The 27,599-nt window shown below is 39.7% G+C and overlaps 1 long non-coding RNA gene across 1 annotated transcript; it reads left to right on the forward strand.

Annotated features, from left to right (window-relative positions):
- The first annotated feature begins 3,852 nt into the window (after positions 1-3,852).
- Positions 3,853-25,896, forward strand: LOC138893356 (uncharacterized). The gene is made up of 3 exons (XR_011408719.1): positions 3,853-4,165; positions 23,425-23,488; positions 25,576-25,896. It is a non-coding gene; the product is annotated as an uncharacterized lncRNA (long non-coding RNA).
- The last annotated feature ends 1,703 nt before the right edge of the window (positions 25,897-27,599 follow it).

Here is a 27,599-nt window from a genome sequence, read left to right on the forward strand (position 1 = left end):
CAATCTACGGTCAAACTTAGGAATACTTTAAACTTTGAAATTGCTAATTTTCAACCAATCATGTTAAATCAAGTTAGGGACTTCCGAATTCGATTCCGGGCATATGCCCAAGTCTTAAATTAAAATTTTGCAAAAAAATATTAGAAATGAAATTATATAACGGAAAACGAAAAATAAATTTGGTCCAAAAAATTATCAATCAATCATATCAATTGACCAAATCCAAATCCAAATCCAAACCCGAAGCCAAGCGGAGCGAGCGACGACGACAATGGCGTGAGGCACCACTTTTTTTTGACTCTTTAAGAGCTAGAAGATGTGCTTCTCTATATAAGCACAAAGATTTTCTTTTCATTTTCCGATGAGGGGACAAGTGCATTAGTAAAGGAAACAACTTCAAACTTTTCGTTTATCTCTAATCACGATACAGACCTACCAAAAATGTCAAAATACTGATCCGGGTCCGTTTACACAAAATATTGACCGTACTCAACTCTAATGGGATTTAAAGTATAATTTCACTTTTTCATTAATTTTTCTTATGAAACCCTTTCCGAAAAAGACACGGAATGCGCACGTAAATAAGGGAAGGCTAAATGGAGCTATTCGAGGTCTCAGAATACAGAAATGAAGGATATAACTATAAATGACCTATCAGATCATTACAACTACAAAAAATAAAAATAATGAGTTCACACTTACCAGGACTGTTACAGGATGGAGAGTCTGCATTGATTACAAACGTCTCAATGATGCCACTAGAAAAGATCATTTTCCTTTGCCATTTATTGATCAAATATTGGAAAGAATTACAGGATATGCTTTTTACTGTTTTTTTGATGGCTACTTAGGATATAATCAGATACCAATTGCACCAGAAGATCAAGATAAGACAACCTTTATATGCCCTCATGGAACATATGCCTATAGGGGAATGCCATTTGGTTTATGTAATGCCTCTGCTATATTTCAGCGTTGCATGTCGGCAATTTTTGCTGACATGACTGACAAATTTCTTGAAATTTTTATGGATTTTACACACTTTGGAAAATCATATAAGAATTATCTTAACCACTTGACCTTAGTTCTTAAAAGATGTGAAGAAACAAACTTAGTTCTTAATTGAAAAAATATTATTTAATAGTTACAGAAGGAGTTATTTTAGGACATAAAATTACTGCTAAAGGGATAGAAGTTGATAAGACTAAAATTAATCTTATAGCGGGATTACCCCCTCTCACAACTGTGAAAGGCATTAGAAGCTTTCTAGGTCATGCAGATTTTTACAAACGGTTCATAAAAGACTTCTTAAAGATTTCAAAACCGCTGACTAACCTCTTGATAAAAGACACTAAGTTTGATTTTTCAGGTGACTTTGTGAAAGCGTTTGAAACCCTCAACTGCACCTATAATTGTGTCCCCTAATTGGAACCAACATCTCAAGGTCATGTGTAATGCTAGTGATACAACAGTTGAAGCTGTTTTAGGCCAAAGAAAAGATAAGATTTTTTGTCCCATTTACTATGCTAGTAGGACATTGAGTGAGACTCAAGTGAATTATGCCACGACAGAAAAAGAGTTACTAGTAGAAGTATTTCCTCTTTGATAAGTTTTGCTCCTATTTGATAGGAACCAAGGTCATTATTTTTACTGATCATGCAGCTTTAAAATACCTCTTAGCTATGAAAGATGCTCGACCTAGATTATTAAGATGGATTTTACTTCTGCAAGAATTTGACCTTGAGATAAAGGACAAAAAAGGGGTCAAAGAACCAAGTAGTTGACCATTTATCTAGATTAGAACCCCCCTCCCCCCCTGAGTTTAATGAGATAAAAGAAGAATTTTCTGATGAACATATTTTTTCAGTTGACACAATTGTGACTCAACAATCATGGTTTGCAGATATCGTGAACTACTTGATTGGAAAGTGGATACTGCAAGATTTCTCTTACCAGCAAATAAAAAAGCTTGTATCTGATGCAAAGTATTATCTGTGAGATGAACCTTACTTATTTAAAAATTGTGCAGATAATATCACTAGAAGGTATGTACCTGAAGAAGAGATGAACAAAATTCTATATCACTATCATGATGGAGCAATTGGAGGACATTATGTAGCAAATCAAACGGCTTTTACATTTTTAGAAGCCGGATTCTTCTGGCTCACACTCTTTAAAGATGTCCGAGCATATGTAGCACAATGTGACATGTGTCAGAGAAAAAGTGATATCACCAAGAGAGATGAGATGCCATTGCAATCAATACAGGTATGTGAAATATTTGATGTTTGGGGAATAGATTTTATGGGTCCGTTTCCTTCTTCTTACTCTTTTGAATATATCCTTATGGATGTGGATTACGTATCAGGATGGGTTGAAGCCATTCCCACAAGAAAGAACGATGCTCGTACAATGTATAATTTTCTTAGAGAAAATATTTTTACCAGATTTGGCACACTTCGAGTCATCATTAGTGACCAAGGAACTCATTTCATCAATAGATAATTTTCTGCTTACTGTCAAAATATAACGTGTCTCACAAAACAGGAACACCATATCATGCTCAAACGCAAGGGCAAGTTGAGGTTTCCAACCGCGAGTTAAAAAAGTTCTTGAAAAAATGGTTGGAATCTCAAGAAAATATTGGGCTTTAAAATTAGATGATGCATTATAGGCGTACCGAACAACTTTCAAAATGCCAATTGGAACATCTCCATATAGATTAATCTTTCGAGAAGCTTGTCATTTGCCCGTAGAATTAGAACACAAAGCTTTTTGGGCATTGAAAGCACTGGACTTTGATTTAACCTCCGCTAGTAAAAAGCGATTTATTCAGGTTAATGAATTAGAAGAACTAAGATACAGGACCCATAGCTATTGAGGGAGAAGCAATGAAGCCTCATAAGTCCGACATAGATTTGAATAATTAAATGCTTAATTAATTGATCTAGTCAATATCCAGATTACTATACAACAATACATCTCATGAAGGCCTCTACAAAAATAGAGTCACCTGTACAGGAGTAATTCCATGGTGATCGGTGTGCCTAAGTAACTGGTTGATTAACCATTTAATGAATCAATTCAAATGTTGGCACATGTAAATTTGTTGGTTTATATTTAAACCAGGACCACATGACTGACAAGGTCTTAAATTAGTCGGTCTATTACATATAAACTATGTGTAGTTATAGACTCTTTCAAGTTTTTTTCTTTAATTATAAACTTGAAAAAAAGGATTTTTACCTTTTACGTATAAATTAGTAATTATTATTTTCTCTTCTATATATATATATATATATATATATATATATATATATATATATATATATATATATATATATATATATATATATATATATATATATATGTGTGCGCGCGCGCGCGCGCATGCATGTTATGTATACTAATTAAATTAGCGCATATAATACTAAATTTTAGAATATTATTCATTATTAATACATAAAAATAATGAACATATAAATATACTCAAGTAATATTGCAATGCACAAACAATAAAAAAAATTATTATTACTCTAAGGATATAAAATACTATTAATTTAAACCTCACGTATTTAGTTAGACTTTCAGTTACTTTTAATAAAAAAATTTAAATTTGGAGTTTCAATGCTTAATTGGAGTCTCACGTAATATTGTAAGGCTTAGTATTTTTTCCCTCTTCCTAAACAATACTAAGTATATATATTTTTATTTTAAAAAAACACACTTTACAAAGACAAAACTTTGTAGTTTATTAGTTGTCTCACGTGCACATTGGGTTATGGGCTCTTGTGTGTGTTGGGGGGGGGGGAGGGGAGGGGGGTTTAAATTGCTCTTTATTTTTCTTTAGGTCTTTTATAAAGTACAACTGTGTTGAGACCCTTAAGAACATTCTAAACATTGTATTTTTCTTTACTTCTACTAGGGCAAAAAAATCACCGTTCCCTTCTTCTTTTGTGCTTTACCTTTATGCTTTACTTTTCTTCTTTAATAGTTCTCATCACTATTTAAGAATGACAAGCAATAAGAATCTTACCCAAGATTGGAGGAAGAGACACCATTAAAGAAAGGGGAATGGATTTCCATGTTGCAGACAGTGATTTTGACGAGATGATAGTTGAAACCATCAAGTGCTACAAATGGGAGAGTTCCGTACAATCTCCAGGTGATTTCTATCCAGAACTTGTTTCTCATTTGAAAGTATCAATGATGTTTTTGGTTTAGAAACAGTGAAAGATGAATTGACACAATTGATTCTTAAAACACCTAATTGGGAAGAAGTAGAAGAGAAATTGTGTCCATTTGGGGCTAATTAGAAATTCTATGATAATGGTTCCAGAAAACATTTAAAGGGGAGAAATGTTAGTTATTGTGATAGACCATGGGTTTCTTTGTTCAGTAAAAGATTGAGTCCATATCAAAATAACTTAGTGGTATTGGCATATAGAGTTCTTATCCTCTATGCCATTTGTACTCGCATGACAATTGATGTTGGAAAAATGATCAATATTTACATCAAAGATTATGTAGATAACCCAAATGTGAGAAGCATTTTCTTTCCATCAACAATAACAACTTTGCTGAAAAAATTTAAGGTGTGCCCAACCTACCTGATGACGGTTAGATCTTATTCTGGAATGACTAATAAATACTTTTGGGATAGTATTGGAGAGACGGATGGTCCACAAAGAAAGTCAAGGCAAGAAGAAAAATCGAGGCAAGCACGTCTTGCGCCGAATGCGCAATTGATGGTTCTGAATCAACTTACAACTCAAGTTGATAGTTTTCTACATAAATTTATTCAACTTGCTAAAAAGTTGATAAGTTGGAAGAAAAAATGGAGAACAAGTCTGGAAAATTAGAAGAATTGATAAAGTTGGGGTTGCTTCGAGTTGAAAACAACCTGATGCACGATACAATATATAATTCTACTATTCTTTGTACATTTGCTAACATGATGCGTAACATGGGAACAATATGTGAATTCTTGAATATGCCTTGTTTTTCCACCATTGTGTGGGGCGATCCAGATATTACTCCTATGCCACGATTTTTCGATGCTGTTGAGTTTCTAGACCAACCATCACCACCAGCTGATGTACCAAATACTTGTGATCCAACTCTTGCTCCCATTCCACAATATATTGATGTTGTTGATTCTCTTGACCAACCTTTACCACCAACTGATGCACCAACTTATCTAGAACTAGCTCGTGCTCCTGATGCACAATTTTTGATGTTGATGAATTTTTAAGCCAGCCCCCATTACTCCATGATATTCCAAATGTTTCAGATACATTGTCTACTAAAGAAGGCAATATCCTTAGTGATTTACCAGATTTTGGTCAACTAATTACTTCTGATGAATTTTCCAGTATCTTTCCATCTAACAAAAATGATCAAGTTATAAATGAAGATGCACAACCAAGTAAAGAAGCAAATGGTCAGGAGAAGTGGTTGAAACAGAAGATGAGGTTATTAAAAAGGGACATGTCTCCTCTAAAACAGAGGATGAGGTTCACCTGGGTGATGAAAACGAACAAAAGTGGTGGTCTCTCTAACGACGTAGTTCATTCAGGGGAATGAAGCGTTCTGGCGGGGGAGAGAATTATGTGGTTTTTGAACTGATGTAAGTAAGTTGTTGCTGATATTTGAACTAAGGAAAATAGGTGACTGCTAACAATATGGTTCTTCTATAGATATTTTTATTATCTGGTGCTGTTTAAATATACAACTTGTAGGATTAAGTCTTTATTTATATTATCTAGAACTTTGTTGTTGTCCAGCTAACAAGTATAAGTTTTTGTTGGTGTTAGCTGTGAAATTTGAACGTTTAGAGAACGTTTGCTGGCAGGTGTAAGTTTTTGGTGTCAGTTGTAAAAATAGTGAACCTTTGCGTATGAATAAATAATATTTAAATTTATAAAAATAGAGTGTTTTAAGTAGTATTATTGCTTTTGATTTTCAAGTTAACAAGTGTACACTAACCATTTTTTGGTTTTGTTGTTGGAAAAATTGTCACAATCCAACTTTCACTATAGGCCATGATGGCGCCCAAAGTCGCCACTAGGCAAGCCAGCAGTGAACTAACAATTTAATTGCTCATTTTTAATATTTTTAAAATCTTTGATTTTTATTTAATACAGAAACAAATGGCAAGTAATCATAGTGATAATAAGCATAAACTAGACATGAGAGTAAGATGGTGAATTTAATAATCAAAACCATGAGTATCTACTAGAACTTTTTCAAAACTCGGTATCACAAGTGTACGAGTATCTAGTAGAATATACAAAACGCCCTAAGAACTACTGTCTGAAACATAATAGACAGAAATAATAATCATAACAAGAGAAGGCTCTAGGTGCTATAGAACGGAGTATGAGAAGCAACTCACCACTAGGCCTCCGGGTAATGCGGATGCGCGCCTGGACGAACTCTAGATGCACCTGCCTCAGAACCTGCACAATATGTGCCGAAGTGTAGCGTGAGTACGTAAAAAAATATGTACCCAGTAAATATCTAGTCTAACCTTGAAGAAGTAGTAGCGAGCGGTCGACATCGACACATACTAGTGGGCAATATACATAATGTACAAGAATATTAAATAGGCATGAAATACAGCATCAATAATGGAATAAGAGGCAATAATTAAATGATCCTTTAACAAAATAACAATTTAATATCCCCCAAATATCACATGCGAATCTCAACAAGCCAGGCCTAACATGTATTTATAAATTTTCAAGTCATGGGAGATATATCAAGTATAATCGGACTCCTAGTGACAATACGCACGAGTTATGCTGAGGTCGTACGACTCGATCCATAATAATCGTGTATATACACTATCGAGGTCATACAGACCGATCCATGGATGCATCCCATAATATATATAAATATTGCCGAGGCATTCAACCCGATCCACAGGAATAGAAAAACTCTTCGGATTGCGCTCAATTTAACATAATCTTTAACCAAAATTTTCTAATTAATACAAGCACATAAACTAGCAAGTTGAGTTCAAATAGTGCAAGTAATAGTATAATAAAGGCCTATGGACTTTTGTCATTTTGTGCATACGTAGCACACATTAGTAGTAGCAAATAAAAAATTAAACACCTATGAGGTCAATTCCCTCTTACAAGGTTAGGCAAGAGACCTACATAGTTTCCAACTCCACTTTTAGGTCCACAATCACTCTAAAAGCCTCAAGTCGGTGCCGAACAATCCGAAACTAGACAAAGGTTGTACAAATTAATCAATAATTTCTCAAAAGTTCATAATTTAACTATTAGAGTGATTACCCAACCCAATTTGGAAAGTTCCTAAAATTCACCTCTGGGCCCACGTGCCCGGATTCGGGAAATGTTGGTAAATAATTGTTACCCACAACCTCTATAATGACCCGGGCGGGTCATTTTTCTTTCTAGGTCCCTGCTCCCCTAATTAAGAGTCCCCGTATGTGCCTTTACTATTTTATGACTTGCAGGGATAGTTGACTTGGGTTTGGAAGGGTTCGGGTTGAAACCAGAACACTTGGTTCCTTAATAGTGGCCTAAGATGACCAAGTTTGCCTTGTGTCAACATTTTGAGTAAACGACATCGGAACCGCGATTTGATGGTTTCAATAGGTTCTTATGATGATTTGGTCTTTGGCATGTATTCGGATCGGGTTTCTGATGACCCAGGAGCATTTCGACGCTTGATATTGAAAGTTGGCACATCGAAGGTTTTCAAGTTCTTTAAATTTGGTTTGGAGTAGACTTTGATGTTATCGAGGTCCATTTGGGATTTCAAGCCTGAGAATAGTTTCGTAGGGCGATTTATAACTTGTACACACAATTTTGTGTCATTTCGAGTAGTCCAAGTATGATTCGGCGCGTTCGGAATAAGTTGAAAAGCTTGAAATTCATAACTCGATTCAATTCGGTTTTGGGGTGCAAATTAGTTTTGATGTTGTTATACGTGTTTCGAGAGTTTGAGCAGGTCCGTATTATGTTTATGGACTTGTTGGTGAATTTGGACGAGGTCCGGGGTGGACCAGGTGAGTTTCGGACCACTCGACGCTAAGTTCCAAAAGTTGTTATTGCTGGTTCTGGTTTCCGTCTTTGCGATCACGGGGGTTGGGTCGCGTTCGCGAAGAAGGAATGTGGGGGACTGGGTGTTTGTTCTTCGCATTCGCGATACCCAGTCCGCGTTCGCGAATGTCTAGGACCCGTGGCCTTCGCGAAGCGCTGGTCGCGTTCTCGAAGTGCACTTTCCTAGGGCCTGGCAGCTTGCCTTCGCGATCGCGAGGCCTATTTCGCGATTGCGAAGAAGGGACGCCTGGGTAGAATGTTTTAAAATGTCTGGACTTAGGCTTTTTGATTCATTTTCTCTCACTTGTTGGACGATTTTAGAGCTCTTTGAGGAGGGATTTTTACCTAGCACTTTGAGGTTAGTATTTTCTATATAATGAGTTTATACACACATTATGGGTAGATGTTTAACATAGAAATTGTGAAAATTTTAAGAGATTGTTGAAAAATTTAGGTTTTGATAAAAATGGTATCAGACCACGAAAATAATTATGGAATGGAATTGAAATTCTATATTTGGCTTCGTGAGGTTATGGATAACATTTATCTTCCAAAAATTTGAGGCTTCTAGAGTGATTTCTGGACCGGAAAGTGAACTTTGGAACGAGGTAAGTCTCTTGCCTAACCTTGTAAGAGGGAATTTACCCCATAGGTGTTTAAATTGCTATTTGCTACTAATTATGAGTGCTACGTACGCACGAAGTGACGAGAGTCCGTGCGTAGCTAGAATTCATGTTATGTCCGGGTAGACACATGCCTTTATTATGCTATTACTTGTGCTATTTGGACTCAACTTGTTAGTTTAATTGCTTGTATTAGTAAGTAAAACTTGGTTTTTATTATGTTAAATTGAGCTTCATTACTTAGTTAGTTGGCGGAATATTTAATTATTAATAGAAATTACATCCTTTCATGGGTTACCTCAGAGTTGTAAATATGAAATTTAAAATCCAAAAAGTTTCCCTATTCATGTGGATCGGGCCGAACTCCTCGGCAATATATATATATATATATATATATATATATATATATATATATATATATATATATATATATATATGGGATGCATCCATGGATTGGACCGTACAACTTCAGTAGTATAGGTACACGAATATTATTGATCGGGCCGTACGACCTCGGCATAACTCGTGCGTGTTGTCACTCGGAGTCCGATTTCACTTGATATGTCTGTGTTGACTTGAGGATTTATAATACACGTTAAGCCCTTATTGATATTATTATGTGATATTTGGGGACTTATAATTGTAATTTGATAAATGGTCATTTAATTATTGCCTCATATTCCATTAATGGTGTTGATTTTCATGCCTATTAAATAATATTGTACATTATGTATATTGCCCCTTAGTAAGTGTCGAAGTCGACCCCTTGTTACTACTTCTTCGAGGTTAGATTAGATATTTACTGGGTACATATAGTTTATGTACTCACGCTACACTTCTGTACATATTGTGCAGGTTCTGAGGCAGGTGCATCTGGAGTTCGTCCGAGCGCGTACCTGCATTATCTGGAGTCTTAGTGGTGAGTTGCTTTCCCATGCTCCGTTCTGTAGCACCCGTAGCCTTCTCTTGTCATGTTTTTATCATTCATATCTATTTTGTTTGTGGGTTGCTCTAGTGGTGAGCACCCTCCACTTCCAACCAAGAGGTTGTGAGTTCGAGTCACCCCAAGAGCAATGTGGGGAGTTTTTGGAGGGAGGGAGCCGAGGGTCTATCGGAAACAGCCTCTCTACCCCATGGTAGGGGTAAGGTCTGCGTACAAATTACCCTCCCCAGACCCCACTAGTGGGATTTTACTGGGTTGTTGTGGTTGTTGTCTATTTTGGTTGAAACAGTAGTTTTAGACAGTTTTGTATATTCTACTAGATGCTCGTGCACTTGTGACACCTGATTTTGAGAATTCTAGTAGATATCATGGGTTTTGATTATTTACTTCACCACCATACTTCTTCTTTTAGTTTATGCTTTTCATTATCATGCTCATTTACTATTTGTTTTCGCATTTAAATAATTATCAAAGACTTTAAAAATATTAAGATGAGGAATTAAATGGGTAGTTCACTGTTGGCTTGCCTAGCAGCGACGTGAGGTGCCATCACGGTCTACAGTGGAAATTGGGTCGTGACAACTTGGAATCAGAGCACTAGATTCACATACGTTTCACAAGTCATGAGTGGTCCTAATAGTGTCTTACGGATTGGTGCGGAGATGTCCGTATTTCACTTTGAGAGGCTATAGGGTGTTATGAAAATTCTCTTTCTTAATCTCCTATCGTGTAATTGATGTTGTGCTAAGTTTCTTTCTCTTATTCTCTCACAGATGGTGAGAACGCACGCAGAAGATGTACCCGAAAATGGAGGAGCTGCTCCCCCTGTTGCTAGAGACCGAAGTAGAGGCCGGGGGAGAGCTCTAGCTCCTGCTACATGATGAGGGTGTCCTAGACTTACTCTCGTCATACCACCAACGGATCCAGTGGATGATCCTGTCATTGAGGAGTATGGTGAGGTGCCTGCAACGGAGCCAACTCCGGCATATTTCACATCCATGCCGGGATTTTAGGAGGTCATGGGTCGTTTGCTCCGGTTCACGGATTCTATAATGCAAGCTGGTTTATTTCCAACGGACCCAGTCATATCTCAGGCGGGAGGGGGAGTACAGACCCCTACCGCTCAGGCTCCAGGGCACGCTGCTGCTGTATATTAGACCCCAAGTGCATTACCTGTGGACAGAGCCCAACCAATTGCAGCGGTTGCACCAGAGCCCAGACCAAATGCGGCCATCGAGCCGCATAAGCTGTTGGATAGATGGACCAGACTGCATCCTCTTGCCTTTGGTGGCGAGGGACATGAGGATCTCCAAGATTTTATTGACCGTTGCAGGGACAGACTGCACAACATGAGAGTATTGGAGTCCAACGGGGTAGACTTCACCACCTTTCAGTTGGAGGGCAGGGCCCATAGATGGTGGCAGTCCTATCTTCTTAGCAAGCCAACGAGTTCTCCTCCCTTGACTTGGGATCCGTTCACACGTCTCTTTATGGAGATATATATTCCACCATCCTAGAGGGAATATCTACGGGGTCAGTTCGAGCGGCTCCAGTAGGGTCAGATGTCTGCGACCGATTATGAGGCAAGGTTCTCCGAGTTATCCCACCATGCACTTATGATACTCCCCGACGATGCAGAGAGAGTGCAAAGGTTTATTGCAGGCTTGCATTATGGTATTCAAGTTACTATGGCCCTAGAGGTGGAGATGAGGACTCCTTACGAGCAGGTTGTGGAGATAACTTAGTGGATTGAGGGTATCTGCACCCAGGGCCGATTGTATACGATGGGGGAGAAGAGGCCTCGACATTCTGGAGGATTCAGTGGCGCCCCGTCTGGGGGCAGAGGTCAGTTCGTGAGGGGTCAGTCCAACAGACCCACTTATTTAACACCACCGCCTTCTCGGGGTGCACCTGTGCACCCCTATTTTAGTGCCATTCCAGAGAGCTCCTACTATCCACTGGCTATTCAGGGCCCTTCCAGTGGGAATTCAGGTCCCCAGGTCCAGACTCAGGGTCGGCCATCTTCTGCACCGAAAAGTTGCTATTAGTGCGGGGAGCTTGGTCACACGATGAGATCTTGCCCAAGTTTTTGGGCAAGGCAGTGCAACAGGGCCATCAGCCCATGATTACCGCATCATCCATCCAGCCGCCCAGAGGCAGAGGGAAGGCGGGCAGGGGATGCCCTAGAGGTGGAGGCTAGGCAGGTGGTGCTCCAACTAGGTTCTATGCTATTCCAGCCAGACCAGATGCAGTAGCCTCATATGCCGTGATTACAAATATTATTTTTGTCTGGGGTAGGGATGCTTCAGTATTATTCGATCCAGGGTCTACATATTCATATGTTTCTTCCCTATTTGCTAATTATCTGGATATCCCTCGTGAGTCCTTGGGTGTCCCTGCTTATGTGTCCATGCCAGTGGACGATTCTGTTGTTGTGGTTCGGGTCTACCAGTCCTATATTGTGAATTTATGTGGTTATGAGACCAGAGTGTATTTTCTGTTGCTTGACATGACTGACATTGAGGTCATCTTGGGCATGGACTGGTTGTCTCCATATCATGCCGTCCTTGATTGCCATGCCAAGACCGTTTCCTTGGCGATACCAGAGTTTCCTAGATTAGAGTGGGGGGGGGGGGGGGTCATCTATAAGTGCATCTAGTCGGGTTATCTCTTTCTTGAAGGCTCGACACATGTTCGAGAAAGGTTGTTTGTCTTATCTAGCTTATGTTCGGGATACTGCTGTAGAGACTCCTACAATTGATTTACTACCCGTGGTGCGGGAGTTCACCGATGTGTTTCCTTCTAATTTACCTGGCATACCACTAGATCGTGATAAAGATTTCAGTATTGATTTTGCACCAGGTACCCAGCTGAAAGAGTTGAAAGAATTGAAGGAGCAGCTTGAGGAGTTGCTACCAAAGGGGTTCGTCAAGCCGAGTGTGTTGCCTTAGAGCGCACCGGTATTGTTTGTGAAAAAGAATGATGGGAGTATGAAGATGTGCATTGATTACCATTAGTTGAACAAGGTTACCATTAAGAACAAGTACTTGTTGCCGCGTATTGATGATTTGTTTGACTAGTTGCAGGGTGCCAGGGTGTTCTCTAAGATCGACTTGAGATATGGGTATCACTAGCTGAAGATTCGTGCTTCGGATGTTCCGAAGATGGCCTTCCGGACTAGGTATGGCCACAATGAGTTTCTAGTGATGTCTTTCGGCTTGACTAACGCTCTGATGATGTTTATGGATTTGATGAACCGGGTGTTCATGCCATATCTTGACTCGTTCATCGTTGTCTTCATTGATGACATATTGATCTACTCGCGTAGTATGGAGGAGCACGAGCAGAATTTAAGAGTTGTGCTTTCGACCTTGCGGGAACAGACGCTATATGCTAAGTTCTCCAAGTGCGAGTTCTGGTTAGATTCTGTGGAATTCTTGGGACATGTATTAGGTGAGGGTATTAAGGTGGATACCAGAAAGATCGTGGCAGTCCAAACTTGTCCTCGTCCTACCACACCGATCGATATCTTGAGTTTCTTGGGGTTAGCAGGTTATTATCTCCGGCTTATGGAGGGCGTCTCATCTATTGTAGCACCTTTGACTAGGTTGACCCAAAAGGGTGCTCCATTCCGATGGTCCGATGATTTCGAGGCGAGCTTTCAAAAGCTTAAGGAGGTTCTGCGTACAATATTGGTTTTAGTGTTGCCTTCCGGTTCAGGGATGTATACTGTGTATTACGACGCTTCACGTGTTGGCCTGGGTTGTGTATTGATGGAGGAGGGGCGAGTTATTTCATATGCTTCACGTCAGCTGACTCCCTAGGAGAAGAATTACCATGTACATAATTCGGAATTGGCCGTGATAGTTCATGCTCTCAAGATCTGGAGGCATTATCTTAATGGGGTGTCCTGTGAGGTTTACACCGATCATCGCAGCTTGCAGCATTTGTTCATGCAGAAGGATCCCAGTTTGAGGAAGCGCAGGTGGCTTGAGTTACTAAAGGACTATGATATAACCATCCCATATCATCCAGGGAAGGCGAATGTGGTTGCGGATGCCTTGAGCAGAAAAGCCGAGAGTATGTGTAGCTTGGCATTCATTTCAGCAAAGGAGAGGCCATTGGCTTTGGACATTCAGTCCTTGGCTAATATACTTGTGAGGTTGGATATTTCAGAGCCCAGTCGAGTTCTTGAATGTGTGGTGGCTCGATCTTCATTATTTGAGCAGATCAAGGCTCGTCAGTACGATGATCTGCACCTTCTGGTTTATAGATAGACAGTAATACGGGGTGGTACCAAGGAGGTTACTATCGGCGATGATAGTGTTCTGTGACTCCAGGGTCGCTTATGTGTTCCTAATGCTTATGCCTTGAGGGAGAAGATTCTAGAGGAGGCACACAATTCTCGGTATTCTATTCATCCTGGTGCTTCGAAGATGTATCGTGACCTGAGGCACCATTATTGATGGTGGCGGATAAAGGACATAATTGAGTATATAGCGAGGTGTCTAAATTGCAAGCAAGTTAAGTATGAGCATTAGAGGCCAGGTGGCCTACTCTAGCAGATGGTTATACCGGAGTTGAAATGAGAGCGGATTACTATGGACTTTGTGGTTGGGTTGCCACGGACGTTGAGGCAGTTTGATGTCGTTTGGGTCATTGTCGACAAGCTGACCAAGTCAACTGTCACGCCCCAAAACCGAGGAGTGCGACCGGCGCTCAACCGAGAGAACCCGACCGAGCAAGCCTGTTAGATTTTCTTCTACCCAAACTCATCAATGAATAAAGAGGAGATGTACTCCATTAATCAAACACTAAAAAGATTTTATTAACAACTTCCTTTTCATTCCGATTAACAGCTTCATTCATAATTTCCAAAATGTTACGAGTTTATAGAATTACTGAAAAATATGATTTCCAATTACCAACATTTCTAGTTCAATTCCCAATATCAACTACAACCCACAACCTGTCTACGAAGCCTCTAAGTAGAATAAAAGAGTAATATGGAAATGCTGGCAACAAGGCCACGGCTAAACCTCAAAATACAGTACATGAGAAACAAAAGATACATGACCTCGAAATGAAGTGGGGCTTACCAAATCAGCTGAAAAAGAGTGCACTGCTATCACTGATCAATGCCGCCTACTGTAGAACCACCTACATCCATTAAATATGCAGTGTCCCCGGCAAAAGGGATGTTAGCAATGTCGAATGACACTAGTATGTATAGCTAAAAGACCTATTTCAAAATAGAATGCCCATATAAGAAAAGGCAACACATAGAAACAACAAATCTTAATCAACAATATCCAAATGTCAAGTTAAAACATAATAATTTTCAAAATACGAACTTCATATACAATTTTGGTTGGGAGATCATTAGCACCGATATTCCACCGTCTTTGTTAGCACGGAGTTCGATCACGCCCGATCAACTATGCCATCTCCCCACGGACAATGTGGTTTGACAGGTGATGCGAAAGAAAGTTGTTACCAAGAGTAGTACCACCATGTGCGCAACATGGAGTCCGATCTCCACCCGATCAGTTAGGCCGTCTTCCTACATATGCCGTGTGGGTTGATCTTTTCCATTCCACAATTATTACCATCTCATCCCAATTAAGGGGAATAATATCACAATTTCATCCCAAATAAGGGGAATAACCAGAATCCACCCCTACACCGGCACGTGTAGTTTCAGGTGTGGGCCTTATGACCCACCCTTCCTCGGTTTTACTAATGATGCTCCCAAAAATATTTTTATTTATTTGATTTGCACATAGAGTTAACATAAATACAATTGTACTCACCTCAACATCTTTCACATTGTATAAGTTCTCATTAGTATTTCCAGTCATTCACAACGACATTATTCTCTTGGCTCATTTGGCCATTCACAAGATTCTTTATTCCTGGCACGATGGCCGTATTTCATATTCCACACTTTCACCCCTTTCAATTTCAAAGATGACCATCAAATATCAACATATAGAAAATTTCAGAAATCATATACTTCAAATCCATTTGAAATGGGAATTTCAAACACAAATGGTTTATTCCCAAAGAATGAGGCATACCAACCAACAATAGAAATACACATGAAAAATCATAAACAATCAATACTAGGTGTGTATAAAATTCAACTACCTCTAGTAATGGTGTTTCTTCCTCCAACAATACCTCCTGACCACCAACAAAAGATACTACAACATCCTTTGTCCACTAACTACCTTCTTAGCACCATTATAATCATCAATGAACTCACATCTACCAAATTTTACTAATTAGCTCATTACAAAATCTCTACCACACCAAATAATCTAGTTTAAGTATTTATGGCTTCCAATCACCATCTCATAAGTGCTAGTACTTATTCCTTGCTCATTTATTCACTAACAATCCATGCATGTAGGTTTAAGGGTGAAAGATTACCTTTTGTAGACCAAACCTTGAAAGTCAAATTTTGGAGTGTTCTTGAGATTTTGAAGAAATCCTATGGAATCTAATAGAAAACCTTGTTGTAACTAGTGATTGAGAAGTGAAATCATCATAAAACCACACTTAAAACTCACCTTAGCTGTGTATTTGAAGCCTTGGCCGGATGGGTGGTGGAGAGAAAGCCCTAGTCTTGAAAAATTACTTAGCCCCTCTCTATACCCGTCCTTGGGGTATTTAATGGGTTCTTACGTGTGCGGCCACGGATTTGGCCGCGCACCTGAGGCAGAAACTCTCAAATATGTGCGGCCGCGGATTTGGCCGCGCATCTGGCCGTGCATATGACACAGGTCCAGTAAAATGGCCATAACGTTCTGTATACATATCTAAATGACGAACGGTTTGATGCGTTGGAAACTAGATTCAAAGGGATTTAATTTGATAGGTAGATCACCACCTAAGTCATTATATTGAGGGAGTTCTATTCATTTGAAGTTGGGTCAATTGAAACATCCTTTCCACTTAATGTGTCCAACTTATTCCACACAAGTTCTTGCCATTCCCAAAACTGCTTAGTATGTTCCAACACACCTTAAACATACATTATCAATTCAACATGATGTAGCTCTACCCCATAGGTCTCCTTTAATACTCAAATATGTTAAACTGACTCGCCCCACTTACATGATACTTACCCTTTTTGCATACATCTTAAGTATTTCCCTTAGTCTTCCTCCAAGCCTTCATGGCGGGTGTAACAATCTCTGTAACAACTCATTGTATGGACTTTTGGAATTTCCCAAATCTACCACCCCTAACACGCTTCTGAGCATACTCACAACATGACGCAAATTATTTTCGCCCGCATATCGGGCAGACCGGAATAGGTATATCCAACCTAAGGGCATTTGTTCTTCTTGTGCCCCCTCTTTCCACAACCGTAACATATTCCAAGAATCATCCAACATAAACCGAGTGGCTAAACCCGAGTGGCTCTTCTTTCATATCAAACATTTCGGCTTATTAATGCCAATAATCCTCTTTCATTTCTTAGGTGCTCTCATTGCATAAACTGGTGGCAGGGTAACATTAATAAAAATAGGGACACTTCCCCTAGCAACCGGTTCTTTCATTCACTCCTCGCTGCCTCAAACTTGCGGGTTACTCATATGGAAAATGAGACATGACGAGGAAATTAGTTTCCTATCTTGAGCTGTATCGCACGATCTGGAGTATCAAAGAAGTGTGAAATTCCTAAATGTCCAAATAGCCTCCTCATTATAGATGTGGTCGCCAACACACCGATAAAAAGGACTCTACTAGACACGGCTCCGATATATCCTAGGACACTTTAAAACCTTAGGCTCTGATACCAAGTTTGTCACGTCCCAAAATCGAGGAGCGCGATCGACGCTCGACCGAGAGAACCCGGCCGAGCAAGCCTGTTAGATTTCCTTCTACCCAAAGTCATCCATGAATAAAGAGGAGATGTACTCCATTAATCAAACATTGAAAAGATTTTATTAACAACTTCCTTTTCATTCCCATTAGTAGCTTCATTCATAATTTCCAAAATGTTACGAGTTTATAGAATTACTGAAAAACATGATTTCCAAATACCAACATTTCTAGTTCAATTCCCAACATCAACTACAACCCACAACCTGCCTACAGAGCCTCTAAGTAGAATAGAAGAGTAATATGAAAATGTCGGCAACAAGGCCCCAGTTATACCTCAAAATACAGTACATGAGAAACAAAAGATACATGACCTCGAAATGAAGTGGGGATCACCAAATCAGCTGAAAAAGAGTGTACTGCTATCACTGATCAATGCCGTCTGCTGTAGAACCACCTCCATCCATTAAAGATGCAGCGCCCCCAGCAAAAGGGACGTTAGCACTATCGAATAGCACTAGTATATATAGCTAAAAGAAATCTTTCAAAATAGAATGCCCATATAAGAAAAGGCAACACATAGAAACAACAAATCTCTATCAACAATATCCAAATGTCCAGTTAAAACATAATAATTTTCAAAATACGAACTTCATATACAATTTTGGTTGGGAGATTATTAGCACCGATATTCCACCGTCTTTGTTAGCACGGAGTCCGATCACGCCCGATCGGCTATGCCATCTCCCCACAGACAATGTGGTTTGACAGATGATGCGAAAGAAAGTTGTTACCAAGAGTAGTACCACCATGTGCGTAACATGGAGTCCGATCTCCACCCGATCAGCTAGGCCGTCTTCCCACATATGCCGTGTGGGTTGATCTTTTTCATTCCACAATTATTACCATCTCATCCCAATTAAGGGGAATAATATCACAATTTCATCCCAAATAAGGGGAATAGCCAGAATCCACCCCTACACCCGCACATGTAGTTTCAGGTGTGGACCTTATAACCCACCCTTCCTTAGTTTTACTAGTGATGCTCCCAAAAACATTTTTATTTATTTGATTTGCACACATAGGTAACATAAATACAATTGTACTCACCTCAACATCTTTCACATTGTATAAGTTCTCATTTGTATTTCCAGTCATTCACAATGACAATATTCTCTTGGTTCATTTGGCCATTCACAAGATTCTTTATTCCTGGCACGATGGCCGTATTTCATATTCCATACTTTCACCCCTTTCAATTTCAAAGATCACCATCAAATATCAACATATAGAAAATTTCAAAAATCATATACTTCAAATCCATTTGAAATGGGAATTTCAAACACAAATGGTTTATTCCCAAAGAATGAGGCATACCAACCAACAATAGAAACACACATGAAAAATCATAAACAATCAATACACCATTTACTCTTACAATACTCTTCCCAAGAATGACAAGGTACAATTTCAACACATGAGTATATAGAACTCGAATCACACTGGATATATTTATAAAGCAAAGCATTAGTTAAAGCAGCCACTTATGGGCATGAATTGAGTACAAAAGCTTTTAGGCAATTCTACTTTCGAAATCATTTTTAAACAATTGAGTCGAGGCTCATTTCATATTCTTTATCACATCCTCTCAAATCATTTGCACTACTAGCCTCAATCATAACTTAAATTCTTGGCACGTTGGCCACACTCTATATCCCCAATTCACTTATTTCATCTTCAAGCATCTTTATAGATTATCAACCACAAGACATTTTCAGACAAGACTTTAGGTACACATATTAGCAATTAAGAGTCTTAAGAGTATTGAGATTTTCTCACACAATTTGGCATCATAACCTTCATTTGGAACACGACTCAAAGACATAGTATTTTAATACGCAAACCATGCTTTGAACAACTATCTTTGGACATAAGGCTCATTCGGAATAACCAAGTTTAAAGGGAATAACCCGGAATATAGAAGTTAGGAAATCTTGAGCCAATCATACTTGATCTTACGGAAACATTATGGAATTCGATTCTAAGAGAGAAAATTTAGCCAACATATCTCAAATTAGCTTTCTTAAACTCTAGAAGGTTCCAGAATTCTTAGCAACTTCAATCTATTTTAGAAATATAACAAATTGAACCAAAATTAGGAAGATGATCATGGTTCTAGTTCACTTGAGCATTTTATCAAACACTAGGTGTGCAGAACATTCAACTACCTCTAGTAATGGTGTTTCTTCCTCCAACAATACCTCCTTACCACCAACAAGAGATACTACAACATCCTTTGTTCACTAACTACCTTCTTAGCACCATTATAATCATCAATGAACTCACAACTACCAAATATTACTAATTAACTCATTACAAAATCTCTACCATACCCAATAATCTAGTTTAAGTATTTATGGCTTCCAATCACCATCTCATAAGTGCTAGTACTTATTCCTTGTTCATTTATTCACTAACAATCCATGCATGTAGGTTTAAGGGTGAAAGATTACCTCTTGTAGACCAAATCTTGAAAGTCAAATTTTGGAGTGTTCTTGAGATTTTGAAGAAATCCTATGGAATCTAATAGAAAACCTTGTTGTAACTAGTGATTGAGAAGTGAAATCATCATAAAACCACACTTAAAACTCACCTTAGCTGTGTATTTGAAGCCTTGGCCGGATGGGTGGTGGAGAGAAAGCCTTAGTCTTGAAAAATTACTTAGCCCCTCTCTATACCCGTCCTTGGGGTATTTAATGGGTTCTTACGTGTGCGGCCGCGGATTTGGCCGCGCATCTGAGGCAGAAACTCTCAAATATGTGCGGCCGCGAATTTGTCCGTGCATCTGGCCGCGCATATGACAGAGGTCCAATAAAATGTCCATAACTTTCTGTATACATATCCAAATGACAAACGGTTTGATGAGTTGGAAACTAGATTCAAAGAGCTTTAATTTGATAGGTAGATCACCACCTAAGTCATTATATTGAGGGATTTATATTCATTTGAAGTTGGGTCAATTGAAACATCCTTTCCACTTAATGTGTCCAACTTGTTCCACACAAGTTCTTGCCATTCCCAAAACTCCTTAGTATGTTCCAACACACCTTAAACATACATTATCAATTCAACATGATGTAGCTCTACTCCATAGGTCTCCTTTAATACTCAAATACGTTATTCCCAAATACCGTTGGCACACTATAAAAACTTAAATCATTAGGAAATTTTTACGGGGCCTTACATCAACACAGTTTATTCCGGTTGTGAGTATGTACTCTATATAGAGATTGGCCCAGATTTACATTCAGTAGATTGTCCTGTTGAATGGTGTGCCTATTTCCATCATTTTAGATAGAGGCCCTCAGTTCACTTCATACTTTTGGAGAGTGTTACAGAGTGAGGCTGGCACCCGGGTAGAGCTTAGAAAAACCTTTCATCCGTAGATCGACGGGTATTCGGAGCGGACAATTCATCACTCCAGGTATGATTCTAGACCTATTCGAGGACAAACATTTGTTTAAGAGGTGAAGAATGTAACGACCCGACCAGTCGTTTTGCTGTCTAGGTCCCCGTTCCCCTAATTAAGACTCCCCGTATGTGACTTTACTATTTTATGACTTGTGGGGATGGTTGACTTGGGTTTGGAAGGGTTCGGGTTGAAACCGAAATACTTGGTTCCTTAATAGTGGCCTAAGATGGCCACGTTTGACTTGAGTCAACATTTTGAGTAAACGACCTCGGAACCGGGATTTGACGGTTCAAATAGGTTTGTATGATGAATTTGGACTTGGGCGTGTGTTTGGATCGGGTTTCGGATGACCCGGGATCATTTCAGCGCTTAATGTTGAAAGTTGGCGGACTAAAGGTTTTCAAGTTCTTTAAATCTGGTTTGGAGTAAAATTTGGTATTATCGAGGTTTGTTCTGGATTTCGAGCCTTGGAATAGTTCCGTAGGGTGATTTATGACTTGTACGCAAAATTTAGTGTCATTCCGAGTAGTCTAAGTATGATTCAGCGAGTTCGGAGTAAGTTGAAGATCTTGAAGTTCATAACTTGATTCAATTCGATTTTGGGATACGATTCTTAGTTTTGATGTTGTTTTACGTGTTTTGAGAGTTCAAGCAGGTCCGTATTATGTTTATGGACTTATTGGTGCATTTGGACAGGGTCCCGGGTGGCCCGGATAAGTTTCGTACCACCTTGAGCTGAGTCCATAAAGCTGTCACTACTGGTTCTAGTTTCCTTCAACCCCCGCGTTCGCGAAGAAGGAATGTGAGGGTCTGGGAATTTGTTCTTCGCATTCGCGATACCCAGTCCGCATTCATGAAGGTCAGGGACCTATGGCCTTCACGTTTGCGTGAAAGGGCCCGCGTTCGAGTAGAGGAAGCTGGGGCTAGGGATGGCACGCTGTTAGTCTTCGCGTTCACGTAGGGCAGGCTAGGCAAGCCTTCGGGTTTGCAAGGTGCTAGTCGCGTTTGTGAAGTGCACTTTCCTAGGGTCTAGGCAGCTTTCCTTCGCGATCGCGAGGCCTATTCTGCGATCACGAAGAAGGGACGCCTGGGCTGAATGTTTTAAAATGTCGGGACTTGGGCTTTTTGGTTCATTTCTCTCACTTGTTGGACGATTTTAGAGCTCTTTGAGGAGGGATTTTCACCTAGCACTTTGAGGTATGTATTTTCTACACAATATGAGTTTAACACACATTATGGGTAGATTTGTAACATAGAAATTGTGGAAATTTTAAGAGATTATTGAAAAACCTAGGTTTTGATAAATTTGAGTTCGTGGTTATAGGTAACATTTATCTTCGAAAATTTTCGAAATTCGGGCACGTGGGCCCGAGGTGAATTTTAGAAATTTTTCAGTTTGGGTTGGGTAATTACTCTAATAGCTAAGTTATGAACTTTTGAGTATATATTGATTAATTTATACAATATTTGGCTAGTTTCGGATTGTTCGACACCGACTTGAGGCTTTTAGAGTGATTTGTGGACCGGAAAGTGAACTTTGGAACGGGATAAGTCTCTTGCCTAACCTTGTGAGAGAAAATTTACCCCATAAGTGTTTAAATTGCTATTTTCTACTAATTGTGGATGCTACGTACACATGAAGTGACAAGAGTCCATGCGTAGCTAGAATTCATGTTATGTCCGGATAGACACATGCCTTTATTATGCTATTATTTGCGCTATTTGGACTCAACTTGTTCGTTTAATTGCTTGTATTAGTAAGTAAAACTTGGTTAAAGATTATGTTAAATCGAGCTTCATTACTTAGAGAGTTGGCGGAATGTTTAATTATTGATGGAAATTATATCCTTTTATGGGTTACCTCGGAGTTGTAAATATGGAATTCAAAATCCGAAAAGTTTCCCTATTCCTGTGGATCGGGCCGAACACCACGACAATATATATATATATATATATATATATATATATATATATATATATATATATATATATATATATATAATGGGATGCATCCATGGATCGGACCGTACGACCTTGGTAATGTATGTACACGAATAACATGGATCGGACCGTACGACCTTGGTAATGTATGTACACGAATAATATGGATCGGGCCGTACGACCTAGGCATAACTCGCGCGTGTTGTCACTCGGAGTCCGATTTCACTTGATATGTCTGTCTTGACTTGAGAATTTATAATACATGTTAAGCCCTTCTTGTTGAGATTATTATGTGATATTTGAGGACTTATAATTATTATTTGATAAATGATCATTTAATTATTGCCTCCTATTCCATTAATGATGTTGATTTTCATGCCTATTAAATAATCTTGTACAATATGTAATTTGCCCATTAGTAAGTGTCGAAGTCGACCCCTCGTCACTACTTCTTGGAGGTTAGACTGGATATTTATTGGGTAAATTTTGTTTATGTACTCATGCTACACTTCTGCACATATTGTGCAGGTTCTAAGGCAGGTGCATTTGGAGTTCGTCCGGGCACGTACCCGCATTATCCGGAGTCTTAGTGGTGAGTTGCTTTCCCATGCTCTGTTCTGCAGCACCCGGAGCCTTCTCTTGTCATATTTTTATCATTCCTGTCTATTTTGTTTCGGATAGTAGTTTTTAGGGAGTTTTGTATATTCTACTAGATGCTCGTGCACTTGTGTCACCGGATTTTGGGAATTCTAGTAGATATCATGGGTTTTGAGTATTTACCTCACCACCTTACTTCTTCTTTTAGTTTATGCTTTACATTATCACGCTCATTTACTATTTGTTTCCGCATTTAAACAAAAATCAAAGACTTTAAAAATATGAAGATGAGGAATTAAATGGGTAGTTCTGTAAGGACTCGTAAAAAGTTTTTAATTAAAACTTGGGGTTTCGTGGTGCCAAGATAGATTCCTGCGTTACTATAGTAGAACACCTTTCTGCGGCCCATTATACGGTCGCATAATCACTCTGCGGACCGCATAATGGCCGCAGAGTGAAGCAGTAAGTTTGGCCAACTTGAGGTCAGTTTTGCGGTCGATTATGCGACCGCATAATCGATATGCGGACCGCATATCGATCGCATAATTCCTTTTAGGTTTCTGCGGAGGGAGTTCTGCGCTGCATTATGCGACTGCAGAACAAGTATGCGGACCGCATACTGGTCGCATCGCATATCGATCGCATAATTCCTCTTAGGTTTCTGCAGAGGGAGTTCTGCGCTGCATTATGCGACCGCAGAACAAGTATGCAGACCGCATACTGGTCGCATACCTGAGCCGAAAGTTAAGGCCCATGAGGACCATTTCTGCGGTTACTTTGCGGACCGCATAACCATTATGCGGTCGCATATGCGACCGCAGACCTGTGTCGGGGCACCATTTTTTTTCTAAATTTAAAACCCGACCCCATTCCGTTAAAACACCCATTTAGTCTACTTTGAAACTCATTTATGATATTTCTAGTGTGAGAGAGAGGGTTCTAGAGGGAGGGCCTAATTCCCATCAATTAATCTTCAACCATCACTCAAAGCTTGGAAATATTCAAGTAGAGTACCAAATTCTTCATCCAAAAAGGTAAGACTTCATCACCCCAGCTCTTAATTTCAAACATAGCTATAATGGGTTATTAATAAGATGGTCCATGGGTATGGGGGTTGTTTATGTTGCATGCATGTGTGGTAAAAGAATGTGGAAAAGTGAACTAGAACCATGAACGTTTTCCTAATTTTGGGTTCAATTTGTATATTGCAAAAATAGATTGAGGTTGCTAAGGGTTCCGGATAATTTTAGAGTCTAAAGAAGCGCAATTGAGGTATGTATGGCTAACTCTTTTCTTCCTAGAATCGAACTCCTGGTGTCCGAATATTTGGTGTAAGTTCCGACTTGATCATACTAGAATTGTTTGCCTTAGTGTGTTGGGTTGGAAGATTCATGTTCCCTAATTGTTTTAGATGTTTACCATGTCATCATGCTATTTGAGAACGTAACTATGGTTTTCCAAGCTTCTTCCCTTATGTGTGAAATGCCTTATGTGATGGTACTTATCGACATGAATGATGATGTTACTTGAATGAATAAAAAGGAAAAGACTTGAATTGTAAAATGTGCCAAAGTGCCAAGAACTATTTAATAAATGAGGCTGTTTGTGCCATGCAACGAAAGATTGGAAAGAGATGTGAATTGAGTGAATAATTGAAAAAGGTTATGTCTCAAGTGAGATGGCTTAGTCGATCGGGCCGAGATCGGATGCCATGCCGTACACATGGTGACATTTGTGGTGGAATTATTGATTTACATTGTGGATATGGATATGTCTCACTTGGGATGGCTTAGCCGGTCGGGCCGAGACCGGACTCCGTGTAAAAACACGGTAGCATTATGAGTTGTTGCTTTGGCACTAAAGATTATTAACCTAAAAGATGGAAAGATTGAATTGGAAATTATGTGATCCTTACTTGGTGTTTCTTTGTATTCCTGTGAAGTACTTATTGATTGTTGTGACTGCCTTCTCTTTGTTTCACTGTTCATTCTACTGAGATTGGTGTTTGCCTTACATACTAGTACTATTCGACAGTACTAATGTCCCTTTTGCCGGGGGCGCTATATCTTTGAATGGATGTAGGTGGTTCCATCGCAGATAGCGCTGATCGCAGATAGTGGTGTTCTCCCTCACACTCATCACAACAGTCTTGGTGAGCCCCATTTCTTCCTGGGGTCATGTAGTCCTTCTTTTGTATAAGTTTTCATATTTTGAGGTATAGCCGGGGCCTTGTTGCCGGCATTCTCATGTTGCTCTTTTGTACCCTTAGAGGCTCCGTAGACGTTTATGCGGGTCATGTATGTATGTATGTTGGGGTGGTCATTGGATCGAGTTGTATTTTGGAAACTTAACTATGTCATAATGTATATAATGAAAAATGGACTAGCAATGTTTATGCATGTATACCTGATCTCTCCCCTATTTAGCAGATGTTAACGCGTCCTCTTTTCGGATCATGAATGAGTCGGGTAGGGAAGGTCTGATAGGCTTGCTCGACCAGGTTCACTCGGTTGAGCGCCGGTCGCGCTCCCCGAGGTTGGGGCGTGACAAGTTCACTGTTGGCTTGCCTAGCAACGACGTTAGGCGCCATCATAGCCTACAATGGAAACTGGGTCGTGACAACCTCACGAACACAACTATACTATTTTTTCCCAATTCCATAATCATTTTTGTGGTCTAATATCATTTTTATCAAAATCTAGGTTTTTTAACAACTCCTACAATTTTCACATTTTATATGTTAAAATCTATCCATAATCTATGTATTTAACTTACATTATATAGAAATCACTTACCTTCAATAGTTAGGTGAAAACCCCTCTCTAAGAAGCTCTAAAATCGACCACAAGATGAGAGAAATGAACAAAATAGGCTAAAGTCCCGTTTTTATTAAACTCCACTGCATAGCGATCCTTCTTTGCGATCGCGGAAGAGGCCTCGCGATCGTGACGACAACTGCCCAAGACCCTAGAAAATGTACTTCGCGAATGCGAAGGTGGCCACACGATCCCGAAGGATTGCATGATCAAATCTTCGTGAACGCGGCCCTACCTTCGCGAATGCGAAGAGAAATTGGCCAGCGACCCCATATACCATATTTCTTATAGGCGAACGTGGGCATAAACATGCGAACGCGATGAACAATGGCCCAGAGCATCACGATCACGAGCTCCTCTTCGCGAACGCGTAGAACTAAATCTCCCCCAATCCCATTCCTTCATCGCGACGTGAGGTAATCTTTGCGTTCACGAAAAAGGAAACCAGAACCAGCAAGTGCAGCAGTTTTGGACTTAACTTCGGGTGGTCCGAAACACACACGTGGACTCCATCCAACTGTACCTACAATTCCATAAACATAATACGTACATGCTCGAACCCTTGGAACACGTAAAACAACATCGAAATTGAGAATCGCACCCCAAAACCAAATCGAATCAACTTATGAACTTCAAACTTCTCAACTAGCTCCGAACGCGCCGAGTCATACTTATAGTACTCGGAGTCACCCCAAATGTTGCGTACAAGTCATAAATCACCATATGAGCTATTCCCATGCTCGAAATCCCAAATGGACCTCGATAAATCCAACGTCTACTCCAAACCAAATTTAAAGAACTAGAAAACCTTCAATGAACCAACTTTCAACATTAAGCGCTGAAATGCTCCCGGATCACCCGCAATCCAATCCGAACACACGCCCAAATCGAAACTCATCAGACAAACCTATTGGAACCATCAAATCTTAGATCCGTGGTCGTTTACTCAAAATGTTGATTCAAGTCAAACTTGGCTATCGCAGGCCACTATTAAGGAACTAAGTGTTCTGATTTCAACCCGAACCCTTCCAAACCTAAACCAACCATCCCCGCAAGTCATAAAATAGTAAAAGCTCGAACGGGTCTAGAAAGCAAAATGACCCGTCGGGTCGTTGTATTCTCCACCTTCTAAACAAAAGTTTATCCTCGAACGAGTCTAGAATCATACTTGGAGTGCTGAATAAATATGGATATCTGCTCCTTATGTCCTCCTCTACCTCCCATGTCCCTTCTTCGACTGGTTGAACCCTCCACTGGACCTTTACCACAAAAAGCTTCTTGGACCTCAAC

Source organism: Nicotiana tomentosiformis, chromosome 6 (assembly GCF_000390325.3).
Source record: "Nicotiana tomentosiformis chromosome 6, ASM39032v3, whole genome shotgun sequence".
NCBI classification, from domain to species: Eukaryota; Viridiplantae; Streptophyta; class Magnoliopsida; order Solanales; family Solanaceae; genus Nicotiana; species Nicotiana tomentosiformis.